This window comes from Cupressus sempervirens, chromosome 10, assembly GCF_028749045.1.
Source record: "Cupressus sempervirens isolate cs-2001-9-10 chromosome 10, ASM2874904v1, whole genome shotgun sequence".
In the NCBI taxonomy this organism is placed as follows: domain Eukaryota; kingdom Viridiplantae; phylum Streptophyta; class Pinopsida; order Cupressales; family Cupressaceae; genus Cupressus; species Cupressus sempervirens.
Genome location: NC_143127.1, coordinates 158,200,112 through 158,224,638, shown reverse-complemented (window position 1 = coordinate 158,224,638; position 24,527 = coordinate 158,200,112).

The following is a 24,527-nucleotide window of genomic DNA, read 5'->3' as shown; positions in this document are numbered from 1 at the left end:
TAGAGGCAAAAGGGGATGTTGGCTCTTCTTGTGGAGGAGGAATGGAAATTTGTTGACTCTCTCCCTCTTCTGATTGGTTGGGCACAAAGGGAGGCAATTGAGGGTCATCCTAGACTTGAGCAACTCCAGTATCCTTAGACCCTTGTACACTTTCTTCTTGTAGTTGGGGAGGTGCTTGCACTTTAGCTTCTCCTATTTTGACTCTTCCAGGAGAGATCCTTTTTCTCTTGTTCTTTCCTTTCCTTTCTAGAAGGTGATAGTATCCAATCGGGCAATCAAGTTGGTATATTGTCTCTTTCCTAATGGGAGATTAGGCTACAAAGGTAGGAATTGTAACTTTCTTCCCTCTATCTTTCTCTAGGCAGGCTTGAGCATGAAAGATCATGGTGTCAGGTATTGGATCAAGTTGAATGGATTTCTTGATCCAATCCTTTGTCATTCTAATGGCATGCCTCACCTAATGATTAATATCATCCCCTTCCTCCCTATCAACCTCGACATTCATGATGGGTCTCTCTCTAATTTTGTTCGAGTTGAAGAGGGGGTCCAGTAGTTCCCCAAAATCTTGTTGCCTTATTTCCTCCAAAATGCTTAGATTGAGAGCCCTCTTCGCCAAATACAAATTCATCCTACAATAGTCCCTAATATGGATATCATAGTCATTTGTTGCATTCATCCAGTGGTTCAATGGCCTACCCATGATGGAACTCTTTGCCCGCCAGACTCTCAACTTTCCCAATATTATCAAAATAGGGTCGAGGAGAATTGTATTCATCTAGGAGATAATGTTCCCACTCCCACTCAAAAGAAAAAATATCTTGCTTCAGCTTTACCTAATATGGTCCTATGACCAGGGGTTGTGTCCAACATGGTCTCCATTGCTTCGTTAACCTATCATAGGTAGACTCGATCTACCGTGCAATCTCCAGCTTAACCAATTTATCACTTAGATATCTAGGGAGTTTTTTAGGGTTGACAGAGGCTCTAGCTACCCTTAGATACATGAATATCTTAATTTGGATGTAGTAGGCCCCGAGAGCTATTATTTGTGCTATTGCCTCATCAAATAACCTATTCACATAGTCTCCCTCTATGAATCAGATAATTGTGAAAATGAAAGCATCATTCACGATCATGTATTCCTTGCTTTGTGCTGAGAGCTTCTTCCTTACCAGTTGAGGGTAGACGATGTAGGGCCAGGCATTGGGATCCTACATATTGTCTTTTTTGTATAGTTTGGGATAATTTGTGGCCCTAGCCACTAGCAGATACATCATGTAGGAAGTCATATAGAACTTCTTCTTATCCTTGACTACCCCCAACTATTCACACAAGTTTTCACTTAATGTGGTGGCCCAGTCTAGTGGCATCTTTGTCATCTTGATTATCTCAATGAAATTGACCATGAAAGCACTCAAATGTCCCACTACTGGTAAACCCATGACTCTGCTCAAAAGAATGATAGAATAGCCAATATCCTCCTTCATGTATCCCCTAGTCATGTCCACCTTTCCTGTTATCCTCCCTAGAGGAGTCTTCTCAATAAGATAGGATGATTGAATGATGCCCATTGCCTCTTTCAAGTGCTCTCTATACCACCTTTTAGCTGCCTCATAAGAAAGACTAATGAAATTATCTACCCTTGAGAGATGGAAGACCCTTTCAATGTTATCAAATTAGAGGTCAAGAACCATTTCTTTTGTTATGCTCTTCACCACCCTTTCCTCAAGAACAATGTGTTGAGGCAATGTCATATCAACTCCACTAATTGCACTGATGTTGGGTGTGAAGTTGCACTCACCAACCCTGATCATATCAAAGAAGATACCAAAGTTGATCTCTCTATGGGCTTTTTGCAGATTTTGAGGAACTCTCCCAAGTCTATGTGTCCCAAGTCAGTGTCTTTAATCTAAGAACCTTGACTTGGATGGGACCCATTGGAACTTGAAAACCACGAGCTTAGGTGCCATCTTCTGGCCAGATGTAGATGCCATTATATCTACACAACACAAGAAAGATGTTTATTAGTTCAAAAAAATAAAAACCTAAAAATTAAAAGCACCAAAAGAAATTTAATTCCTCTTTGATTATTTATTAATGAAAAATAAAAAATAAAAAATAAAATAAGGTGCGCAATTTTGGTACATTTTTTATTTATTTATTTTTATTTTTACTTTTTTACTTTTTTATATTTTTTTATTTTTTGCAAGCATAGAGGTGGATGAGCACGCGGCGTAGTGCACACAACATGGTGAGGTGCACACAGTGCAATGAGGTGCATGGATGGTGGTGCTCACATCGCATTGTACAAATGAGCACGGCACAAACGAGTGTAGTGCAAATGAGTGTAGCACAAACGAGTTCACACGAGTGCAAGAAATGAGTGTGCAAAGGAAAATGAGTGTGAAGTGTGTGAAGCAAGGAGGTGCAAGCAAATGTGCGATGCATGGGAGGCATGGTCGGTGCAAGGTTATGCATGCGGATGTGTGATGTTGTGTGCACGGATGCACGACGCGCGAAAGGTGCACACTTTTGTGGTGCATAGATGTACAACATGTGTATGCATAGCATGGGTGTGTGGTGACATGATTTTTGGTAGTAGGCATGCGTAGTGCGATCTGCATAGCATGAGCGAGTGGCAAAATAGTGGCAACAAAGTGCATGCAGCTTGTGAGGTTCTCGCAATGGAGGGAAGGGAAAGGTGTTGCACACGTGGATATGTAGTGTAACAATGACATGGTGCACATACGAATGCATGTGACACGGAGAGGAGTTTGGGCACACAGATGCACAGCAAGTGAGATGTAGAGGAGTAGGGTGCACGCAGTGCAGACATGCACATGGCGCAAAGGTGTTTTCTATGTTCAAGTTTTGCGAAGTGGAGGTGCACACGAAATAGTGCATGTGAAGTGATGTGCATGGTGTAGTGAGTGCACTTAATGGGTGTTTTGTGTCCCTTAATGCAAGTACAGAGCGAGGAGCATAGTGGCCAAAGTTTGAGAGTTGTGAGTGCGCACATAAACTTGGAGGTTGTGAAAGAGAATGAACATAATGAGGAGTTTGGAGGGGGCCAGGGCTTATATAGCCCCACCCACCTTTGGTGGTGTGCAATGCCCAATGCATAAGTGTGGAGCTATGCATTGCGCACCACCAAGGGTGGGATGCACAATGCATGCACCATGTGAGGTGCGCAAGTGCACACTTTGACTCTCTTTTTTGCAACTTTTTCAATTTTTACTTGTTTGACTCTTTAAATTTCTAGGATCCTAAATTGTGAGTCCAAGGATCTGAAAAAAAAAATAGGAGGTCCCCATTCCTAGTAGGGAATGGGGTGTGCATCGTGGAACCACAACAATTCTTTATCTCATCCATTGTTATGTATGTGCTATCAATATTCATTGTTTCATTGTTAGTTGTGATCCACAGAGTCTCAAAATTTTTTCCTTCAAATGTTTACTTCTACCTCCTTGCTTACTCTTGATTCTAACATTACAGTGTCTTCTTCTACCTTTTCTTATGTCTATATAGTAGCAATAGTAAATGGGATTTCTTTTCTCCCCCAATCACTATGTTTCCTTCCTCTTGACTAATCACAGGTGTATCTAACATTATTTTGTCTTCAAAATTCTTCTCAATTTCACTCATAGGTATGTCTTTCTCTAATGTTCTAGGTGGTTCTATAGTATATGGAGATGTTACAAATTCTTTTACAGCCTCTTATATGTAGGCTCTTCTTACTAGCTCATACAATATCTTATCAATAAGCATTTTTGTCTCCTTAATCAATTATTTTTGTCCTCCCATGATTCTTATTGCTCTCATCTTATCTCACACATGTGGGTTTAGTAAATGCAGTATTCTTTCCATTTATGCATCATTCTTCACATAATAACACTTTCTTATGATTTATTTTCTTAAAGTTTCTTCTTCTTTCTATATCCTCAACCTTTCCTCACTTAATATGTCATATATTTCTTTGGGTAATTCACCATGGATTGTGAGAAGGGGTTTCTAAAAAATTTTCATGTATAAAAGTACTACCACTTGTCTTCTTCTCTACCCAAATTTGTGTGCTAGTTGGTGTCTTGGCTTTAACAAATGTTTCATTGAAATTCTCTACATGTTCTTTCACATCCTCTTTCTATCTATCAATGGTATTCACATTCCTTCTAACATTGCTTACAGTCCTTCTAAAGTTAGTTCTCCTCACATTGTTTGGAATTCTCATATTGTACATCCTACAAAATCTTATTGTATGTCCCATATTGTTACAAATCTAACATGCAATAACATTATTTCCATATCTAGGTCATGACCAATTGATCTATAATCTACAATCTCTAGCAATATGTCCAAATTTGTTGCACTTATAACACAATATTCTATTTCTTATGACATTATGGTTCTACTAGCTACATGATTAGTACCTTGATACATATTATTACTAAATCTAGATCTCCTGCATTCACTATCTCTATGTCCATAAGAATTACAATTATAAAAATAACCAAAAATATAGTTCGTATACTTATCTATACATTTCTTCTTCATGTGACCAATTTCATTGCATGCAAACCATTTTCTTGTAAATTGCTTTCTCACTCCTTTAGGCTGCTCAAGTGCATCTTTAGATTGATTAGGTTCATCCTTGTTTAGATCTTCTTGTAGTTTTTTAGGTTGTTGGATCACAAGATTTAGTTCCTTGACATCTTTGAATCTCTTAGATGATTCTCCTTCATAGTAACCAATACAAGACTTATCATAATTAGGACTTTGTGACATGATCTAATCATCAAGCTACTTAGCACTGGAATACAACTGCTTAAGATGTTTCTTTGTTTGTGTAAGCTCTCCTTTCATAATAGACTTGTACTTCTCAACTTATATATATTACAAATTTGAATTCTCAAGTTCAGATGTCATCTTGGTAAGTTTGGATTTAAGATTTGCATTCTAAGATCTCAAATCTGATTGACATTTTTTCTCATCTTCCATAAAACTTATCTTAAGATTGGCAATCTCAAGCTCATGCTTCAGGATCTCATTTCCATTTTTAAATTTAGAAAATACATCACTATCCTTGATATGGTCATTAGAATCATTCTTCTTGGAGTTAGTGGATTCAATCTTATCTTTAAACTTTTGAATGGTATCTTTTGCCTCATTATATTTCTTCTTCAGAACCTCTCTTTCTTGAGTGATCACATCAAGTTCCTTAAGAGCTTCTTCTAGACTCTTTTGAAATTGATCCACACCCATACTAATCTTACTCAAGTTATTAGGCCTCTTCTGAGTGATTAATCTCTGATACCAATTATTAGAAATAGGAGATACTAAGAGGTGGGGTGAGTCAATATTCCATAATATTTTTCCCAACTATGGATATCCTTTACAACCTTAAAACATGCACATGTGGTAAAACTAAAAAGTAAAGATATAAATAACACAATGCAACTCATAACACCATTATTTTTTTAAATAGAGAAACCTTGGCTAAGGGAAAACCCTAGTAGGGATGGTACCCACAAAATGATCCACTAATAAAAAGTATCTTGTGAAAGATATTGACATTGTTAGGAGTCTATTACATTCATATAGTGTCTTGATCCTTGTTAGAGGAATAGGCCTTATTAAAATCCTCAACCCTATTAGGATTTGTTATTACAATTACAAAAGTTATGCAAGATGAGCCAAATTCTCAAACATGTAATTAAAATGATATATGTTGTGCACAAAAGGAATAAATACATTAACCTTTTGACAATGCTAGTATCTGTAATATCTATTTTTTCCTTTGTAGCTCTCTGTACACAAATTCACATATATTGATCTTTATCTTCTCTAACATCAAGTTTGCATCATAATACAATTTTTTAAATGTCAAGTACATGACAAAAACTTTACATAACTTTGCATCCAAAACTCTATCATTTGTACCAAGTTATTATGACCCATTAGCCTTTATGTCTCCATACGAGTCTTAAAATGCAAAACTAACTCTTGTCCACTTAGGTTTAGGATATAGGATGTTTTCCCTCATTAGTGAAATAATTTTTCTAGTTAAAAAACATTTCCTTAACTTTGTCATGTCCTTCCTATGCAAACATGTGATTGTTAAACCTTTAATATCTTCATTTGTACTGATCATAATGACTCACACACATAGGTATAAAAACCTAACACTCTGTACTTCCTCTAGATAACATCATAAGTGAAAAAAATTCATGTCTAAAGTATCCCAACCAAAAAGGTGTATGTGCTCACAGATAAACTGTATGATACTTAGACAATTTTCTAAGTCTTCAAGCCAAAACTCTATCTTCATAACATGTTGACTTAATACAAATAATATATTGTCATAAATGATAACCTTAACACACTTCCATACTTACCTCTTAACCAAAATTTCAAAATTTCTATCCCTTGTAGATCTCTCAATGTGATTAGTTCTATCATCTCTAATAGATCCAGCTATTGAAAAAAATTGGTTAATTGTGTATTGTCTTTGATGTTACATAAAGTGTTGTATCATTACTAGTCAATGTACACCGAGATCACTCAAGTGATAAAGACAGTTTCCTATGTCTACCTAGCATTCCAGAGTTTTTCAAGTTTAGAAGACAGTGACTAATGAATTCACTCAGGTGACAAAGAGAAGTTCGTAGAAGTTGAGTGTTAATTGAGCTCGCTCGGTTAATGAAGGAAAAGTTGGATGGAACCAATATTAACTGAGCTCACTTAGTTAATGAAGGAAAATTTGGATGGAACCAATGTTAAACAAGCTCACTTGGTTACCAAAGGAACTTTGTGAATATGCAGTGTTAACTAAGTTCACTTGGTTAACACAAGAAAATTGTTTTTTAGTTAGTGTCTACCGAGCAGGGTTGGTTAAGGAAGAATTTTCTTATTTTGGCATATTTAATTCAATAGTTTTGTTTTTTGGTTCTAGCCAATTAAGAAGATGAATATTAAGTATTCTAAGTTTTATTCAAGCCGACTTGACAATGTGTATGATATAAATATAAGGTCAATTTGAGGATTGAATGTGTGCAAGTAATAGAAGATTTGAAGATGCTTAGAGGAAGTGAATTAGAAGGATAAGAAGAATATCCTTATGGAGCTACAAAGATGCATTTGATCATAAAGTATCAAGTACACAAGCCATAATTTAGATCTATAATAAGAAATTTCATTGCATCAGAAATCAAGTCATCTCATTGTTTCTCTCTAACCATTGTAGCAGTGATCTAAATCTCTTAATAGAGTTGGCTTAACAACTATTTGTAAATCCTCTAACAAGGTGGAATTTCTAAATTGAAGTGTCTAAAGACCTCTAACAAGGCCACTCCTAATAGGGTGATTAAATCCTTTAATAGGGTCACACCTAAAAGTGTGTTATGTAATCTTTAGCAGGGTTGGCTCCTAACAGGGCTCACTTCAAAATAGTGAAAATCAGTAACTAGTTACAATTAATGGTTTTTTCCAAATTGGGTTTCCATGTTAAATCTTGGTGTCACTTGTGTTCATGCTATTTCTTTTATGTCTATGCAACTAAGTTAAATAAGGTTAATTACTAATAATATCTTAAGATTTGCATTTGCTAAGTTACTGATGCTATTTTAGTGTTTGTCGAGTTACAGCATTTACTAGTGTAAATTAAGTGCTTGTGTATTTACTGAGCATCTGTATTTCTAGTGAAGTTATGTTATGCTCTAACATCTAAGGGATTTGGGATTTATTTTAGTGGTAAATAATTCATCCCTCCCCTCTTAGTTACTCCCTTATATTTATAACAATTGGTATCAGTGCTTCTTGGTGCTTACGGATAAAGGTTTCAAGGACCTAAGCTAAAAAGATCAAGATGTCTTATAGAAGAAGAGAAATTCCCAAGCTGAATAGAGATAATTTTGAGGCATGGAAAGACCTTATAAAGTTGCACTTAGTAACCATTAGTGATTCAAGTTTGAAATACTTAGAAAATTCTTACAAGGCTCCTACTAGAACATTGATTGTGGAATAGATTTCTGAAAAGAAAGATCATAACATCATGATGATTGACATTGCATCAACTCTCAACTATGTTGAGTTTGATGAGGTCAAAATATTTGCTACTACTGATGACATGTGGACCAAACTAAAGGATATCTATGGAGGTGATGGTAATGTGAAAAGAGCTCAAGTAGAAAGCTTGAGAGGTCAATTTGATCAGATGAAAATGAGAGAAGATGAAGATATTGTAAAATATGTTGATAGAATCAAAGCCAATGTCAATGCTATCAAAGTCTCTAGAGGAAAAATTGAAGATGTGATAGTGGTAAGTAAGGCACTTAGAGCCCTTCTTTCTATCTATGCAATCAGAGTGTTTTCTATTCAAGAGATAAGATGTGATCCAAATAAAAAAGATAGATTTGGATGCTCTAGTTGGAAGATTGACTATATTTGAGCTAGATAAATATGATAATTATACTCCTAGTTCTAGAAAACTTGAGTTACATTTGAAGCCAAGGTATCACTCAAGAAGAAAGCTAAAAGGTCTAAAAAAAAACAATCTGAAAGTGAATCTAGGAAGATAGTTCTGACAATGATCTTGAAGCCATTGAAGCATTGCTTGCAAGAAGGTATCCCAAAGGAAAAGGAAAATATAAAGGTAAAATCCCTTTAATCTATTTCTCTTGTAAAGAAGTTGGACACATTGCTACAAGATGTCCAAATAGAGTAGACAAAGATGAAAAGAAGCACAACAAGCATAGAAGAAAGAAGGATTTCAAGAACTTCAAAGACTACAAGGACAAAAGTAAAAAATCTCATTTTATGGCTAAGGATTTAGATAGTAGTGAAGATGATGAAATGGTATATATTGATGTAAAATATGAATATGATTATGAAGGAGATAAAATGATACTTGTCTCTCATGTTAGAAAAAATGATACTTGGATTATTGATAGTGGTTGCTCACATCATATGACTAGTGACAAAATAAATTTTGAACATATGGAACATTATGATGGTGGAAGTGTGAGATTTGGAAATAATGAACCATGTTGCATAAAGAGAAAAGGTTGTATCTCACTAACCAATGAACTTAGATGTGATAATGCTTATTAGGTTGAAAGACTAAAGCATAATCTACTAAATGTAACATAGTTGAATAACATTGGATTCAAGGTAGAATTCATGAATGGGAAGGCCAAGCTACTAGATGGAAAAGGAAATCTAGTTTGGGTTTGCAAAAAAAAAAAAAGGTAACCTATTCTACCTAGATCTCAGTGAAAGTTCTCATTTTATTGCCCAAGTAGAAGAAAGTTTGTTATGGTATAGAAGGTTATGTCATGTGAAATTTGATAATCTAATCAAGATAAGTAAGAAGAAAAGAGTAAGAGGTATTCCTAGTATGAGGAAACATGATATGGGCCTATGCAAAAATTATAAAATTGGTAAGATGGGAAAGACAAGTCTCAAAAGAAAGGACTATCATTCTAAAGAAGTCTCGGAGCTAATTCATATAGACTTATGTGGACCTATTGGAATAGAAAGCTACAATGGAGATAAGTATTTTATTCTTTTTTTTAATGATTATTCTAGAATGGTGACTATAATGTATCTAAAAGAGAAGTCTGAAGCATTTTAAAAATTTAAGTGGTATTCGACAAGAGTAGAGAAAGAAATGAGAAAGAAGATGGTGTTTGAGATCAAATAGAGGTGGTGAATTCATTTTGAATGAGTTCAATGAGTTGTCCATTGAAAGAGGAATTAAGAGACAAGTATCGGCTCCTAGTACACCACAACAACATGGTATAGCTGAAAGAAGGGACACATCCATCATGGATTATGCAAGAACTTTCATGATAGAAAAGAGTGTTGCAATCAAATATTTGAATGAAGTAATTAATATTGCAGTGCATACCTTGAACAAAGTATAGTTGAAGAAAGACTAAAATCAAACTCCTTATGAACTATGCTATGGATACATACCTAATGTAAGTTACTTGAAAGTATTTGGTAGCAAATGTCATATCTTGAAGGAATATAGGAAAGGTAAATTTGGTGTCAAAGGTGATGAAGGCATATTCCAAGGATACTCCTGTAGAAGCAAAGCATATAAATGTTTGAATTTGTAAACTCCTAAGATCATATAAAGTGCACATGTAAGAATTGATGAGTTTGCAAAAAAGAGTGAAGAAAAAAGCAACAAAGAACTTGAGGATTACAAAAATTTTGTCTACTATGAACCTAATACATTGCCAAATCAAATTGGAAGTTAGAAAACTTCATCTCCCAAGTCCCTAAAATCTCATAAAACTACTGAGTTGTAACCACTATAGCCTAAGTTACAGTCTAAAGGACCTGAGTCATAGTTAGAAGCTATCAAGTTGTTGCTAGAGAAAGTCGAGTCTGATGAACTTGAGTCATAGACAGTGGGACCCACGCTTGATACAGAAGATCATGGTGAAGTGGAACAAATTCTAAATCTAAGATACCTATACTAGCAAGATATGTCAGAAGGCACCATACACTTGATCATATCATTAAAGACAGGTTAGATGGAACAATGACAAGAAATAAATTGAAAGGTACATATTTTCTTACTAAATTTGAAAATAGATTAGTAAAAGATGCTTTGGATAATGAAAGTTGGATTGAAGCTATGAATGAATAAATAGAATAGATAAAGAGGAATAAGACTTGGACTCTTCTTCCTAGACCCAAGGTTAAAAATGTAATTGGCACTAAGTGAGTTTTCAGAAATAAGTTGAATGAAGATGGAGAAGTTTCCAAAAATAAAGCAAGGTTAGTATGCAAAGTTTATTCTCAAGACAAAGGTATTGATTATGGTGAAACTTTTTCTCCTGTTTCTAGATTAGAAGGTGTTAGAAATTCACTTTCTTATGTTGCACATAAAGGATTTAAAGTTTATCAAAAGGATGTAAAATCTGCACTCTTGAATGGGATTCTTGAAGAGGAAGTTAACATGGAATAATCTGAAGGTTTTGTGGATCCTAGCAAAAGAGATGTGGTCTATAAACTACACAAACTGTTGTATGGTCTCAAGAAAGCTCCTAGAGCTTAGTATGAAAGACTTCATAACTACTTTATAAAGATTGGTTTTCAAAGAACAAATGATAATAGAAAACCTATATATCAAAGAAAGATCAAACAAGAAGGTTGTGTTGGCTGAAATCTTTGTGGATGACACTTTATTTATAGGAAATGATGATTTATGCAAGGAATTTTCAAAAGAGATGAGTAAAGAATTTGATATGTCTAAGTTTGGAGAGATAAAGTTCTTTATTGGATTGCAGATCCAGCAGAAGAAAGATAGTATCTATATTATTCAATCCAAATATATCAAGGAGATACTATAGAAGTTTGGGATAGAATATTTAAGACCATTTGGAACACCTATGTCTACTAGACATAAGCTTTCCAAGAATGATGATTCCAAAGAGGTAAATCAGACCACATACATATCAATGATTGCAAAATTGCAATATGCAGTGCACACGAGGCCTGATATTGCATTAGTAGTTGGTATAGTGGCAAGATTCACATAAAATCCCAAAGAAAATCACACGATGTCAATCAAGAGAATCATGAGGTATCTAAAGGGTAATGAAGACTATAGATTATGGTACAAAAGAGGAGGTAATTTGAATTTGAAAGTATTCACAAATGTTGATTGGGCAGGAAGTGTTGATGACAAGAAGAGCACCAGTGGTAGAGTGTTCTTTCTTGGTAAAAGACTAGTGTCTTGGACAAGAAAGAAGAAAAAGTCTATTTCTTGATCTACAGAAAAGGTAGAATATGTGGTAGTAATAGTTAATTATTCCAATTTTGTTTGGTTCAAGCAACTATTGGCAGCAATCAAGATAGAAATCAAGGATCCAGTGGTTATATTATGTGATAACACCAATGCAATTAATATATCCAAGAATCCTATGATGCACACCAAAACCAAGCATATTACTATAAAATATCATTTTCTAAGAGAATTGGTACAAGATAAAGAGGTAAGATTGGAATATGTGAATACTAAAGAACAAATTGTAGACATATTCACTAAGCTATTACCTAAGGATGCATTTTTTTATCTAAGAGGTAAGTTAGGGATCATCCCCCTATCTAAAGCTCACTAAGATGAAGTTTAGTGATGCATCAACCAGAGCATGTTGAAGATCAGTCAGTTGATGCAATATTGAAAAAGGCATATTACATATGAATCAATACATGAAGCATATTGATACTCATTGAATATTGTCTTCGGCATCAAAGAGGGAGAGTTTGTTGTCATATCTCACAAAAAAATTCTAAGGAGAGAGAGTATATATTTCATAGAAGTTTTATAAAGGAATAATTATTTGCAGAGATGTCAAAGAGGGAGAACTTTGTATGATATCAATAAACAAAGTTTGAAGATAGAGGAAGGAATTGAAGGTAGAGGGAGTTCACACCAATAGAGGGAGTTCTCATGGATGAGAATCACAATGAAACTAAGGATTGTTTGAAATGATTGAAAAGATCATACATAAAAAGTAATGGTAATAGTAAAGAATGTTCTCAATCATTGTTCTGTCATTGATGTCAAACTTGCTACTTGCAGGAATAACAATTGCTTTAGTGATCCAAATACTATCAATTGGTTGATTGACAAGGAGGAGGTAATCAATAAGATGTAACTAGAACACCTAGAGAAAGGTTGAAGTTATGATGTTGTAATGAAGTACAAGGATTAGCTAAGCCATTGATGAAAAAGTGTATTGATGACATACTCTAAGACACAAAGAATGGGCACACTGAAACACATCAAAGATGTAAGATTTTAGCTAAGTCATTTGTGAAGCCTAACTAAGTCTATTAGAGAGGGAGCCGAGCAAGCTATTCAGTGCCGAAAAAATTCTTAGTTGAAGCCAAGCAAGTTCAACCTTAGTAAGTGCTGAGTGATCTTCAAGTGTCAAGTAGATACAAGTGCCAAGTCAAGAAACAAGTGCCGAGAAGATACAAGTGCCGAGTCAAGAAACAAGTGTTGAGCAGATACAAGTGCTGAGTCAAGAAACAAGTGCTGACTAGATACAGGTGCCGAGAAAATACAAGTGTCGAGAAGGATACAAGTATCGAGTAACATAGAGGTGTCGAGCATCAATAAACCAATAATGCCAAGTTGCTACATTATTTCAAAGATCGAAGATTTGCCAGATCTGAGCTGACAAGGTTGTTATCAAGAATTCTATGAATTAAATAAAAGATAAGAGTGATGAGCTGGTGGCACAAAACATCATGTAAAACATTTTTGGAGAATACAACTGGACTCTAGACGAAGTTTCTAGATAAGAGAAAGATATGGGGTAGATACATTGTACCCTACCTAATCCACTTGAAACCCTAAAAATTGGAGAGGAAGAATCGAGCGGGAAAGGGACTCTAGATTTCTATTTAAGGAGTCATAAGGTCATGAAGCAAAGTGTGAGAGGAGGTCAAACATGAAAGCATAAAGTGCTGAAGGAGGTGCTAAGGAGTAAGACAACATAGTTACTCTGCTTCAACAGATGACCACAGATATGGTTGCATTGGTATGATGAGTAAGAATACTCAAGGAGACGAAGCTTGAGATGACAAGTTGTCAAAGCTGAAGTGATTAAAAGCCAAGCAAAAGGACTGAACTGATGTGTGATTTGAAATCTACAAAATATATTGTAAGTTGTATTAGATTAGAAAGCCATTATTGTTACTCTCTAGCAATTGTAACAGATAGTTTAAATCCTATGGACTTAGGTTGGTTTAATAGCCATGTTATAAATCCTTTATCAGGGTGACATTCCAAGTGAATGTTCTAAAGTCCTTTGACCAGGCCCATTCCTAACAATATGATGAAATTCTCTAACAAGATCACATTTAACAATGTGTTGTAAGCCTTTAACAGGGCAGGCTTTCAACAAGGCATCACTTTAGAAGAGTGAGAATTAAGTAGCATGTTACTGGTGGTTTTTTCCAAATTAGGTTTCCACGTAAATCATTGTGTCATGTGTTGATCTTGCATGTTTTATCCCTGCAGATTGATTTATTGTAATTTGCTAAGATGATTGATTTAAGTTTGAATGGATGAAAAGTTTATGGGCTCACTATAATTTGAGAAAAAGCATTATTAGGGCATTTAGACCTTGAATAACTATTCCAGGATGATGACTATTATGTTCTTAAAACAAAAATCTGATGCTTTTCAAATGTTTAAGTGGTATGTGGCTAGAGTTGAAAAGGAAACAGGAAAGAGTTTGAAATGCTTGAGATCAAACAAAGGTGGTGAATTCACATCAAATAAATTTAAGATATTTTGTCATGACAAAGGAATCAAAAGACAAACGTCAGCTCCTAGAACTCCCCCACAAAATGGAATTGCTGAGAGAAGAAATAAATCTGTGATTGACTGTGCCAGAACATTAATGATGAAAAAGACTATTGCTCTAAAATACTGGAGAGAAGCTATAAGTGTAGTTGTTCATACACTGAATCATGTACAAGTCAAGAAAGGTACAAATACAACACCTTTTGAATTATGGTATGGTCACTCACCCAATGTAAAACATTTCAAAGTATTTGGTTGCAAATGCTTTATCCTTAAACATGCTAGAAATGGAAAATTTGATGCAAAAAGTGATGAAGGCATATTCTTTGGTTACTCCACTAGAAGTAAGGCATATAAATGTTTGAATACTAACACTAACAAAATTGTGGAAAGTGCAAATGTAAACTTTGATGAGCATACAGAAGTCCAAGCTGAAGAACCAAAGAGAATGGAGGAATACAGAACCTTTGTGTATTATTATGAAGTAATGCATGTTGATGAGGATGCTGTCAATCAAATTGGGATTCAACAGAAAATTTTAGTTTCAGCAGAGTCACAACTAGTGAATGTCGAGTTACATTCAGAAGCCGAGTTGCAGAATGAAAGAAATGCACAACTGATCTTGAAAATAGTACATATGAAAGAGATGAAGAACAACCTAACAAGTCAGTGCATAGTGACCCTAAATCTAAAAGATCAAACATGGAAACAAGGACAAAACCAAGATTATCCAAATATGTAAAAAGACATCACCCTGCTGAACAAATAATTGGTGACAAAGATGCAAGACCAATGACAAGGAATAGACTAAGACATGAATCATGTCTGATCAGCAAACTTGAACCTAAGATAGTATATGGTGCATTACAAGATGATGACTGGTATAAAGCTATGGAAGAAGAGATTGATCAAATAAAGAAGAACAAAACTTGGAGTTTGGTTCCCAGACCAGTTGACAAGAATGTGATTGGCACCAAGTGGGTATTTAGAAACAAGTTAGATGAGAATGACAAGATTACTAGAAACAAAGCTAGACTAGTATGCAAGGGTTATGCTCAAGAAGAAGGATTAGACTATGGGGAAACATTCACCCCTGTTGCTAGAATGGAAGGAGTAAGAACTTTACTTGCATATGCTGCATATAAAGGTCTTAAAGTCTATCAGATGGATGTAAAGTCTGCTTTTTTAAATGGTACATTGGAAGAGGAAGTCTATATTGAACAACTAGAGGGATTTGTTGATGAGAACAACAGGGACATGGTTTGCAAATTACATAAAACACTCTATGGTCTAAAACAAGCACCCAGAGCATGGTATGAGAGACTTCACAAGTATCTAGTGCAAATAGGATTTGAAAGAACTGATGATAACAGCAACATGTACATCAAATCAGAAGAAGGTAAGGATATTATTGTATCTGAAATCTTTGTGGATGACATAGTTTTTGGAGGAAAGGAAGTGCTTTGCAAAGGCTTTGCTGATAAAATGAAACATGAGTTTGCAATGTCTATGTTTGGAGAAACCAAATTTTTTGCTGGATTGAAAGTACATCAACTAAAACATGGTATATTTGTGACAAAATCAAAGTATATCAAAGAGATACTTAAAATGTTTGGATTGGAAGAATCCAAACCAGTTAGCACACCAATGGCAATAGGAAATAAGTTATCCAAAAATGATGTATCAGCTAAAGTCAATCAAACAATGTACAGATCCATGATTGGAAAACTACAATATGTTGTACATAGCAGACTAGACATAGCATTAGCAGTTGGAATAGTGGCTAGATTCTCTGCTAATCCCAAAGAAAATCATCTCATAGTAGTAAAAAGAATAATGAGGTATCTCAAAGGAACTAACAACTTTGGTCTATATTACAAAAAGAATGAGAAGTTTGAGCTCAATGCATATATAGATGCAGATTGGGGAGGCAACATTGATGACAGAAAAAGCACAAGTGGAGGTGCGTTATTTTTAGGTAAAAGGCTAGTTACCTAGACTAGCAAGAAACAAACATGCACATCCCAGTCCACTACAGAATTAGAATATGTGGCAGTAGCAATCAATTGCACAAACATTGTGTGGCTCACACATCTATTGAAAGGGATGAAAGAAGAGGTAACCAAACCTGTGATATTGTATTGTGATAATACAAGTGCTATAAAAATATCCAAAAATCCAGTAATGCATGCAAAAACCAAGCATATTGCAATCAAGTATCACTATGTCAGAGAATTGGTAGAAGACAAACAAGTGAAGTTGGAGTACATTCACACAAAGGAACAAGCTGCAAATATCTTCACCAAACCATTGTCCAAGGATGCTTATGAATATCTTAGAAGCAAGTTGGGGGTAATGCCCCTAACTCAAGAAGTGTAAAGCAACAAGGAAGCTACCCTGCATCAATAGGAAAAAATTATTGAAATATCTGAAGAATGATGTAGAGTATGACAGCAGGAGTAGAAACTCCAAATCAGTCACAAGCATGGTGACAGAGGGAGAAGACATCAAGAGCCAAAGCTTATATTGTGCATGTTAAAGATGCTACATCTTTGGCATTTATGTCAAAGAGGGAGAAATATGCAGAAAATTGATCAATACAAAGTAAGAGGGAGATATATATGAGAGAGGGAGATATATGAGATCAATAGTAAGGATGCAGGAGTCAAGAGGAAGACACAGAAAGAAGCAAAAAATGTATATAATTTTGGTGGTAACAAAGTTGATCAATTGATCAGTTTGGTTTGCCATCAATGCCAAAGAGGGAGATTGTTGGAAATGATTGAAAATATATAATACATAAAAAGTAATGAAAATAGTAAATAATGTTCTCAATCATTGTTTTGTCATTAATGTCAAACTTGCTACTTGTAGGAATGACAATTGCTTTAGTGATCCAAATACTATCAATTGGTTGATTGACAAGGAGGAGGCAATCAATAAGATGTAACTAGAACACCTAGAGAAAGGCTGAAGTTATGATGTTGTAATGAAGTACAAGGATCAGCTAAGCCATTGATGAAAAAGTGTATTGATGATATGCTCTAAGACACAAAGAATGGGCACATTGAAACATATCAAAGATGTAAGCTTTTAGCTAAGTCATTTGTGAAGCCTAACTAAGTCTATTAGAGAGGGAGCCGAGCAAGCTAGTCAATGCTGAACAAATTTCTAGTTGAAGCCGAGAAAGTTCAACCTCAATAAGTGCCGAGTGATCTTCAAGTGCCGAGCAGATACAAGTGTCGAGCATATACAAGTGTCGATTCAAGAAACAAGTGCCAAGCAGATACAAGTGCCGAGTCAAGAAACAAGTGTCGAGAAGATATAGGTGTCGAGCAAGATACAAGTATCGAGTAACATAGAGGTGTCGAGCATCAGTAAACTAATAATGTCGAGTTGCTGCATTATTTCAAAGATCGAAGATTCGCTAGATATAAACCAACAAGGTTGTTATCTAGAATTCTGTGAATTAAATAAAAGATAAGAGTGATGAGCTAGTAGCACAGAACATCATGTAAAATGTTTTTGGAGAATACAACTGGACTTTAGACGAAGTTTCTAGATAAGAGCAAGATATGGGGTAGATACATTGTACCCTACCTAATCCACCTGAAACCCTAAAAATTGGAGAGGAAGAACCGAGCGGGAAAGGAACTCCAAATTTCTATTTAAGGAGTCATAAGGTCACAAAGAAAAGTGTGAGAGGAGGTCAAGCATGAAAGCATAAAGTGCTGAAGGAGGTGCTAAGGAGTAAGAGAGAATAGTTACTGTGCTTCAACAAATGACCACAGATATGGTTGCATTGGTATGATGAGTAAGAAGACTCAAGGAGACGAAGCTTGAGATGACAAGTCGTCAAAGCTGAAGTGATTAAAAGCCAAGCAAAAGGATTGAATTGAAGTGTGATTTGAAATCTGTAAAATATGTTGTAAGTTGTATCAGATCAGAAAGCCATTATTGTTACTCTCTAGCAATTGTAACAGATAGTTTAAATCCTATGGACTTAGGTTGGTTTAATAGCCATGTTATAAACCCTTTAACAGGGTGACATTCCAAGTGAATGTTCTAAAGTCCTTTGACCAGGCCCATTCCTAATAGTATGGTGAAATCCTCTAACAAGGTCACATTTAACAGTGTGTTGTAAGCCTTTAACGGGGTAGGCTTTTAACAAGGCATCACTTTAGAAGAGTCAGAATTAAGTAGCATGTTACTGGTGGTTTTTCCCAAATTGGGTTTCCACGTAAATCATTGTTTCATGTGTTGATCTTGCATGTTTTATCCCTGCAGATTGATTTACTGTAATTTGATTGATTTAAGTTTGAATGGATGAAAAGTTTATGGGCTCACTATAATTTGAGAAAAAGTATTATTAGGGCATTTAGACCTTGAATAACTGATTCAGCCCCCCCCCCCCCCCCCCCTCTCATTTATTCTAAAGAATTCTAACAAGCATATGTTCCTTACTTTATTCTTACTCTAAAATTTCATTGTATTATGACATATTGTGTTTCCATCAATGCCAAAGAGGGAGATTGTTGAAAATAATTGGTTGATTGTGTATTGTCTTTGATGTTACACAAAATGTCATAGCATTGCCAACCAATGTATGCCAAGATCACTCACATGATAAAGGTAGTATCCTATCTCTATAGAGTATTCTAGAGTTTGCCAAGTTCAGAAGATAGTGACTAATGAGTTCACTCAGGTGACAAAGAGAAGCTCACAGAAGTTGAGTGTTAACCAAGCTCACTCAGTTAATAAAGGAAAAGTTGGATGGAACCAGTGTTAACCAAGCTCACTCGGTTACCAAAGAAACTTTGTGAACATGTAGTGTTAACCAAGTACACTTGGTTAATATAAGAAAATCATTTATGAGTTAGTATCTACCGAGCAAGGTTGGCTAATGAAGGATTTTCTTGTTTTGACATATTGAATTCAATAGTTTTTTTTGTTGGTTTTAGCTGACTAAGGAGATGGATATTAAGTATTCTAAGTTGTATTCAAGCTAACTTGACAATGTGTATGATATAAATATAAGGTCAAGTTGAGGATTGAATGTGTGTAGGTAATAGAAGATTTGAAGATGCTTAGAGGAAATGAATTAGAAGGACATGCAAAATATCCTTGTGGAGTTGCAAAGATACATTCAATCAGAAAAGATCAAGTACAAAAGCTAGAATTGAGATCTATAATAAAAAATTTGGTTGCATTAGAAATCAAGTCATCTCATTATTGTTTTCTAACCATTTTAGCAGTGATCTAAATCTCTTTAAAAAGTTAGCTTAATATCTATTTGTAAATCCTCTAACAAGGTGTCATTTCTAGATTGAAGTGTCTAAAGACCTCTAAAAAGGCCACTCCTAATAGGGTGATTAAATTCTATATTGGTCACACCTAATAGTATGTTTTGTAACCTTTAACAGGGTTCACTTCAGAAGAGTGAAAATCGGTAACTAGTTACAATTGGTGCTTTTTCCCAAATTGGGTTTCCACATTAAATCTTGGTGTCACTTGTGTTCATGTTGTTTCTTTTATGTGTATGCAACTAATTTAAATAAAGTTAATTTCTTATAATATGTTAAGATTTTCATTTGCCAAGTTACTACTGTTATTCCACTGTTTGTTGAGTTACAACATTTACTAGTGTAAACCAAGTGCATTTGTATTTATCGAGCATCAGTATTTTTGTTGAAGTTTATGTTATTTACTGACATCTAAGGGATCTGGGATTTATTTTAGTGGTAACTAATTCACCCCTCCCCTCATAGTTACTCTTCTTATATTTCCAATACCAACAACCTCAAAATATTTAGCAGCTTGTTCATAATTTTTTAGCAGTCATTTTACAAGATGACAACAATATGAATCGTCAAAAATTTATCTCTTGAAAATATGAAAAAATTGACCAACTCCAAGACTCTATATGGTTTTTTTTTCAACCCACTAGATAGCTCAATTGAAGATAAATGTGAATGTTTACAAGGAGGCCTTTGTTGGTATCTGTAAATCCTACAAAATTATGAAAAAAACACAACCACAAACCAATATTTTTTTTTTTTTTTTTTATGATGAAAAAATTACTAAAAATACAACTATTTGAATGCTTTTTAAGGTCACATGTTCAAAGAAAATATCAGAGTTAGGGTAACAAGAGCTTAAAGGAAAGTGCTAAAAATGAAACTCCTAATGGACATAAGTCATAACCATAACTCGTCTATGAATTAAATGTACAAAAGGATTGAGTAGAAAACCAATCAAATTAGGAGAAGCACATCCTCAACTCCTTTGATGCAATATTTGAAGGAAATTGATGAAGCTAAAGGATATTTCATAACTCATCAAATCATATAGGCACAGAAATTAAGTGCATATGAGACAAATTAGTACACAAGAACTTGAAGGTGATTCTTTCTCCAATTTGTCATAACAGAGGAATTTGTTAGAAAAATATGTCAAATACTAGAGCTAATTAATTGTATGAACATTAGCATACAATAAAACCATTAGCTCCATTGCTATTCATGAGCATAAATTTCATAAAGGAAATGTGCATTCTAACAAGAAACACTACACATAGAATCAGAGTACCAATAGCATACTTCATAGCATCAAAATATGGACCTTGAATACATAATACATCTTTTTATTTATAAAAAACCTTATCCTTAATATACTTTTTAGATTGAGAAGTTTTTTCTTGCAAAAAGCATACAAAATCACTAATTTTAAGTAAATTGTGTACAAAAAATCCCTAATTAGGTGCTAAGTAGGCCTACACTCTTTATTTTATTAATTATATAGTGTATGGGCCTTTACATAACTCAAAAAATCTCAAAGAAGAAGAAGATAAGAAGGGAGAAGACTCGGGGTGATCTAGGATTCTCTAGCACTTCTTTAGATGCCAACTTGAGCTTCACTATATGTCTCTACTAGTTAAATCACTATCAAAATGTGTTTTCGGAGCATGAAACACAAAAAAAATAGAAATAGTAGTTAACTATCAACACCATTGCAACTTATCCAAAATTGTTGGTGCGCTTGTGCACCTTGTAAAAGTGCACATCTATACACCTTTGGAGCTGACATGACCAAAATTGGTAGGATTTTTCTAAGTCCAAAATCTTTAGTTTCTAGCATCTAGATCTTCTTGACCCTCTACCAAAATTATGTATAGATGATTATCCTTGAGCTTTTGGATAACATCAGTGATCTCCTAAGTATCTAACAAGTCTAGAGATTCATACTTAGTATTTACTTATCTTTGGAACTCACTAGATGGAGGTCCTATCTAATTTTTGGAAAATCTTCAATCTTAGAGTCCAACTCTTTTAGTGTTACCTTGGCTTTGAAGATGCCTTTGATGTGATCTTTAAAAGAAACTACTTCAAATAATTCCTAAAACTATTATACAACCATTTCAACTGAGAAACCCTATGATCTAGAGTCATCTCCAAAAATCTCTAAGCTAGTTGTAGTATAAAATTTGCCTTCTTCCCAAAACTATTTGAGATTCGTCCTCTTCATATCTTGAATATCTCCATAGACTCTAATCATGACCCTATTGTTAGTCACTATCTTTTCTATCAAATCATCTAGTTTATCTAATTCCTCTATCATAGATACATCCAACAACATTATGTATCTTTTACCCTTAATGGTAAGCAATGCATCCAAGTCATTGGTCCAAGTGGACATTTCATCCATCAACCCAAAATCTTGATTTACCACTATAACTAACATGTCAACATTCTTTTTTATATTATGTAGTAGGTTCATGTTTAGCTTAATTATCTACATACCATTATCCTCAAAACAATGACACCACCTCTTACACACATCCACAAATGAATCACTTTATGCCAGGCCTAGAGCTTATTTCTCAAGGGAAACTGCTAAGGTGATTTTGGGATGATTAGGGTCTCTAGGACCTACTATATCCTTTACATATTCCCACATGAAAATAGAGGTGAGTTGATCCATCAAGTTCAAATAAATATGTATCATAACTCCTAGTGGTACAGTGTAGTGGGACTCTAATCTTCAGTATGTCATATGAAAATGATGATTAAATTGAGCGATGGTTTCTATTGGTTCCCTCTTGATAGATAAAAAATTGTGGTGCAAGATGGTTCGGTTGGTGAATGTATTGAATTGGTCCAAAAAATCTCAAAAATTTCCCATGTTGTGATAGATGGTAGCGGTAAATTGATATACTAGGTAAATGTGATATCCCCTAAAGTTTATGGGAACAAGCAAAGAATTATGTATTCGACCCAAATTTTCTATCCATTGCATATATCTTTAAAAACCTTGATATGGTCTTCTTCCATTCAGGTATCACCATAGATGAACTTGGGACATAGGTTTTCAGGATTCTTAAGGAGGTCATGAAGTTGACCTTGCAAGTTGATTAGTGAATCATGTGTGTTTGCAAAGAAAGTCATAAGTGGAAAGGGGGGGGGGGTGACTAACTTAGTTGTTGAAAAGGGTTTTGTGAAATTATGTGAATGGAAATAATAGAATGTGAGGAGGAGGATGATGATTGTGGAATTTGCGGCATGAATGGGAAAATTTTAGGTATCCCATTGCCACTGTGAGGCTAAGAAAAATGGTTGAGTTCCAAGAACTCACATTTACTGGGTAAAGACCTTAATGCTCTCTGAAAGAGAGATGTTGGATCAATATTTTCCAATTTTCATGCCTTTGGATCAATGCACATGTGCACTTTTTCACTTGCACACATGTGCACCTTTGCACTTTTGCACAGGTGCGCCTTCATAACTATAAAACTTCAAACTTGTAAAAAAATATAGAATTGACCCTCCCTGTAGCGCCACTTCTGTTGAAAAGTCATTTTACACAACAAAAATGATTGTAATCCTTTCAAATTTATCTCTTGAAAAGATGACCAAATTATACAAGTCCAAGGTTTTGGATGGTTGTTTTTCAACCTATTGAGATAGTTCAATTGAAAATAAATGTGAATGTTCACAAAAAAAATTGTTTCTCGTATCTATAAATCTTGCAAAACCCTAAAGTAATGCAATGAAAAACCAATGTAATTTTTGGATTTTATGATGAATAAAAGTACTAAAAATGCAATTATATGAAAATCCTATTCTAACCACGTGTTCAAAGAAAACAACAAAGTTAGGGTGACCATAAATTAAAGGAAAGTGTTGAAAATGAAACTTTTATGGACATAAGTCATATTCACAATGCATCTACAAATTAAATCTTCAAAAGGATCTAGTAGAAAATTAATGAAGTTAGGAGCAATGTGTCCTCGATTTCATTGATGCAATATTTGAAGGAAATTAATGGAAACTAAAGGATCTTCACAATTTATCAAATCGTATAGCCACATAAAGTGTGCACACATGATACAAGTTGTTATGCAAGAACTTGAAGGTGATCCTTTCTCTAATTTGTCACAATAGAGAAATTTATTAGCAATATAATAAACACCAGAACTAAATGATCGGATGAGCATTAACATCCACTAAAACCATTAGCTCCATCACTATTCATGAATAGAAAATCATAAAGGAAATGCACATTTAGACAAGAAACACTACACATAGAATGAGAGCACCAATAGCATACTTTATTGCATCAAAATACTAACCTTGAATACATAATACATCTCTGTACTTATAGGAAACCCCATCCTTAATAAAATTTTTGGATCTAGGATTTTCCTTGCAAAAAGCATGCTAAAATCACTACTTCCAAGCAAATTATGTAAAAACAAACTCCTAACTGGATGCTAAGTAGGCCTACAATCTTTCTTTTATTAATTACATGGTGTATGAGCCTTTACATGAATCAACGACTCATAAAGAAGAAAAATATAAGAAGGGAGAATGCTTGTGATGATCTAAGAGTCTCCAACACTTCTTTAGATGTGCACTTGATCTTCATTGTGTATCTCTACTAGTTAAACCATTGGAATAATATTTGTTTGATGCGTAAAAAACTCAAAAAAAAGAATAGGAAATTAACTGTCAACACCACTGTAACTGATCCAAAATTGTTGGTGCACTTGCACACCTTGCAAAATTGCACACCTAGGGCACTGGCACACCCGTGTACCTTTGGAGGTGACAGGACCAAAATTGGTTGGATTTGTCTGAGTCCAATATTTTTAGTTTCCAACATCTAGGTCCTCTTGACCCTCTACCAAAATGAT